The following is a 5,311-nucleotide window of genomic DNA, read 5'->3' on the forward strand; positions in this document are numbered from 1 at the left end:
TAACTTTATTTATTTCCAGTTTTGATGATTATAATTATGAATATAAACATCAGGCTGATCATTTTGACGAGCTATTTTTTTTTCGAACTTCACATAAAGATTCGTCAGTTTTTACATCTTAAACTTTCCTCCTCTTGATTTGACTAAAACATTTTTTTGGAGTAACTTAATACTATTATAACAGTACCCGAGTCCAAAAACCAATTCTAGTTCAGTCCTCAAAAGCCTCAATTTTTTTGATATTTTATTTGCCGCCCAGAAAGTAACTCTATAGAGTTACTTTCTGTATACTTTAGTACTCAAAATCCTCAATGAGAACTATGAGATCTGAATGCAAATAATTTATCGATTTTTAATTATAATTAAGACCTCAAAATTCTTAACAAATAGAAAATAATATTTCAGACTTCGGTTCAAATACGGATAAAATTTCTTCATGTTTTGAGTATTTTGAGGCTCTAATCTAGATTATGTTATTCCAGTTTAGTCCTCAAAGTAGTAAAATTGGTCGTAATAACTACTTTGAGGGCTAAACTAAGATAACTTTCTATACTGTCGTCAACCTTCAAATTCTTAATTGAACCTCGAAAATTTCATTGAGAACTTTGAGACTTGAATCCGAATTCGTTTTTTGACTCGAGTAACCATGTAATTAAAGATTATAACCGTAAACTTACAAATTTGAGACAATTTTGAACTATGAGTTGATCATTTTTTGAACTCTGAACAAATTTTTAATCTCCTGAACTCGTTGTGCATCAGTTCTGATAGAAATAAAAAAACATTTCTAATTGGTTAGAAACTTTATTTTTTAACATTTTCCAAAATCCAGCAGAACTTTCAAATAAAATTGCTTTAACTTAAAAAATTCTGAAAAACGTGCTAAAAAAGTGCCACGTGATTATCTCTGATTCGTTTTTAGATTACTCAGTTGAAAATTTTTTTTTGCTCTTGAATTTTTTTTAATTTTTAAAATAATCAATTCAATGCTCAAATATTTTTGAAATAAGTATTTTTTTGCAATGGATAAAAATGAATTTTTTACGAAGCATAATTTTTATTATACATCATTATATCCCTATTGGATGTCCCATAATCATTTTTATCTCAACTCTTCATTGCAATATGAAATTAATATTTAAAATAAGTTTAATTTGAATAAACATAATTTTATTGAGGATTACTAAATAACTACAAGTAAAATTAAAATAGATATAAATAAAATTTATTGATTCAAAAAATCTTTACATTGCAAATAAGTAATTAGAATAAAATGATACTTATTCAATTTCTATTTCCAGATTTATTCATTGGATGTTATTATTAAGCAACGATTAATTTTTTTTTTCTTTCGTCACGAAATTCAAGTTTATAAACTGATAGTTTAAAAAAAAAATATTTCTCAACTTACAATACATTTTTTTACATACAAACATCTATTTGTTACGTCCAACTAGTAGCTTGTACTGTGATGTTGGACAATTTATTATAATTTTTATTTTCGGCCCTAGCCCATGTAGGAACTTACAAGCTCTGACAACGGGGCTAAGCACGGACCAGGACTGGGTAACCCAGCTCTGGCTCCCCAGTGTCGGCCCTAGCTAAGGCCCAGGACTGGGCAACCTAGCTCTGGCTTCCCAATGTCGGCCCTAGCTTAGATCCAGTCGTGGGCAACCTAGCGCTGGCTTTCCATCCTTGGCCCGAGATTAAACCAGAACTAGTAAACCCAGCTCTGGCTTCCTAGTGTCGGCCCTAGCTAAGGCCCAGTCGTGGGCAACCTAGCGCTGGCTTTCCGCTGTTGGCTCCAAACGAGACCCAGTCATAGGTAACCCTGATCTAGCTCTTGTTTGGGGGAAAACTGTGGCCAATCGGAGCACAATTCCTTTGGGTCCTTTCCCTTTCCCTAGGATTTTCCGTTAGGGAAGTGGTAAAAGCCCACCCCGATGCGTGCCTATGTATGTGCGCATCCACACATACACCCACATACACAATATTCTATAATATTGTAACTTATTTATAATAATAGAATTTATATCTATTTTATAAATTTTTCTTATGACTATTTACTTTTATTTATTTATCTAAATTTTTATTTATATTGTTTTAATTATTTACTTATATATAAATATTTTTTTTTCTTTCATAATTTTATTTCTTTAAATTTTATTAATTTATTTATTTATGTAAAGAATTTTTTATTTATTCTTTTATTTATTCGAGTTTTATTAATTTATCCAATTATTTATGTAAAATTTCATTTTTACTCTTTTAATTTTTATTTATTTGAATTTTACGTTTATGTGGACACAAAAAATTTTATCTACAAAAATGTACTTAAAAATTTAAGGGCTTATAAGAATATATTGTTTATCTATTTTATTTATTTAACAATGAGTCATTGTTAAACTTTCAATTTCTCTTTTTAAATATTTTAAGTACACTTTTGCTGATGAGATATTTTGTTAATTTTTATGGAAAGCGTTTCCAAATGTTCTTTGGGCCTTCATTCTATGGTGACTCAAGGGGTCATTAAAAAAATGCATTCGATTGTTTGCTCTAGCATTTCTACGTGCGTCAGAGCAAACAAATTTACTAATTCTAAACATTTTTACTACTACATTATTTCTTATCACTCTAGGGTTATTAAAAAAAATAATATCTGGTCGCCACGTAATTTTAATGAAAAAATAAAATTTAATATAAAAAGTTCAGCATCTGAGCTGGACGTAACATATTTGATAAAATTTTTAATTAATATTTGAAATACTATGCGAAATTAACGTGATTGATTTATTAAAATTTATTGTCCATTGGCGTCTAAATTATTTTCTGCGCAAAACTACAGTACTATAACGTACACTACAACTCTGATTATATAAGTCTGATATCATGAGTAAAAAAATAATTCATAGTTACAGTTTTCTTGTAATTTTTTCGAGCAAAGAGTCTCAATTTCTAACCAAGTCATTCACTAAATAATATTTTCTACATACGTTTATTCAAAATATGATGGATATATCTCACAAAAGCCATTAGAGTTCACATTAAATATTTAATCTATAAGTCAACACAAACATGTAACCAACTATGATTGATTTCTACTGTACAAGGACAATGATCTTTCATTGGTAGTTCGAAAATTCAATATCAATATAAATCGAGACGTGTATTTATTGAAGGCTTTAGATTCATTAGCCCCATCATGAGATATTACTTAAGCGCAAACTCATGTGACAGTACACTAAAACTTATATTGTATTGATAACTTTTATTGCTGCATCATCAATGCAAAAATATAAATATTTGTTATTACAAAAAGTTTTACATTATTATAAATAAAATAATATTTAATAGAGCTGTTTATTAAAGTTAGGTTAGTTGATTTAAACTATAGGTGTAAAAATTAGTAAAACAAGTTTGTTTACTATGTAGAGATTAAAAAGAGAAGACGCTTATTTGGGCTAATTATGTTCCTTATGATTTTTAAAAAATTACAGTAGCTCAAAAAAAAAAATTAGAAAATAATTATGAGAAATTTTTTAAATCAATAATTTTCAAATTTGCAGGTAATTACTTACATGAAGAAATTATTCTCATTTGGAACGCTATGATGTCATATACTGTAAAAAATTAGCAAAGTGAACGCAAAGTAAATCTGGAGGGAATGCAGAGCTGATGACTATTTATTTATTTAATCTCTTCGGAGTCAAATTAAAAAGAGTTTATTTTAATATTAAAACTCCGAATCGGAGTGTATGCAAATTGAAATAAAATCCAGATCATTTCGAAATCGCTCAGCTGCAAAAGCAAACTCCCTATTTACTCCGCATGCAAAGTGTTTTTTTTAAACTCCAGAACTCCGAGTGACGGAGTGAATTCGGATGGAAATCAAGTCCGCAATTACTCCGAATTCAATCCCAATTTTTTACAGTGTAGTAAAACTGGGTTATGCTGGCTACCTGGGGAAATTGAAATAAACACATGCAAAAATTACTATAGCCATTATAAAATTGACGAAGATTATATCGCACATGAATGTAACCATTGTAAAGTTTACTATGGTCATAGTAATTTTTGCATGTGTTTATTTTAATTTCCGTCAGGTGGCCACTGTGGCCCGGCTTTACTATGACACGATAGCATTTCAAACAGAAAATTTCGAATAATTCAAACATTAGTTTGAAGCTTTTCTTCATGTCAATATTATATATGTATACATATTTATAGACTTATTTATGTACACAATTATAACCATAACTCGTAGTACTATGTTTCATTATCTACATTTCAATAATACAATGCTTTTTTTCTTTAAAAAGTAATATATAATGATTATTCCTACTTTTTCTTAAATGTATATATTTATATATTTATATTTAAAATTTATTTCTTATAAAATTGTTAGGAAAAACATTGTTTTTAGAAATCAAATTTTCACAAATTTACATTACAACGATTCTAAATTAACTTCAAATTATCACGGTCATTTACGCCTTGGTATCTATTACGCAATAGATAATTAAAGTACTTGACCAGTTTAAAAAAGTTACAAAAAAAAATCAAATTTAAAGTTAGTATCGTACTTATTTAATATTTTGAAAATAATAATTTTTCTCTGAATATTACCATTATAATAAAAGATAAAAAAAAAAATGATATACGTGAACATAATTATCAAAGAAACAATCAAATAATTTGATACTCTCCAATTAATAGTAATTGTATCCTGCAATTAAATACATCTGTCACTTGTTATTTATTTCAAGAGTTTATAAAACTTCTGAGCAAAAATTTTTAATACTTCATTTGTAGTCATAAGATTTTAGTTAAAGTAATTTACATTTTACCACCGATTAGTTTATCGTCAAAAAAAACAAAAGTCCTTGTCGCTAAATAGTGCGAGGAAAGTAGCACAATGTATGTTAAGAAACTTATACAAGGATCAACAGGGAGCACTCAATATATATCTCAATTTCAATGGTATGATAAGTAAATAATAATATGAGTACGAATTATTTTTGAAAACCATAAAATAGTCATATTTATCTATTAATTTTTGTAACAAATCAGTATTTTTTATTGATAAAATTTGAATGTTCTTTTTTATGCTCGAAAGAAATGTAGCGTATAAAATTATATGTACCGAGGAGATGATACAAAAATCTTTGATAAATATGAAGGTGTGCCATTTGAAACAAATATTTGTTGTGTGGTGAGAGTAGAGTAAAAAAATAAGTAAAGAATAAACTGCTGGTGGGAGGGATAGTTCGTTTAAATACAGTAGAGAAGTGCGCGCGCTCATTCAGTCCGT

This window comes from Microplitis demolitor, chromosome 5 (assembly GCF_026212275.2).
Source record: "Microplitis demolitor isolate Queensland-Clemson2020A chromosome 5, iyMicDemo2.1a, whole genome shotgun sequence".
NCBI lineage: Eukaryota > Metazoa > Arthropoda > Insecta > Hymenoptera > Braconidae > Microplitis > Microplitis demolitor.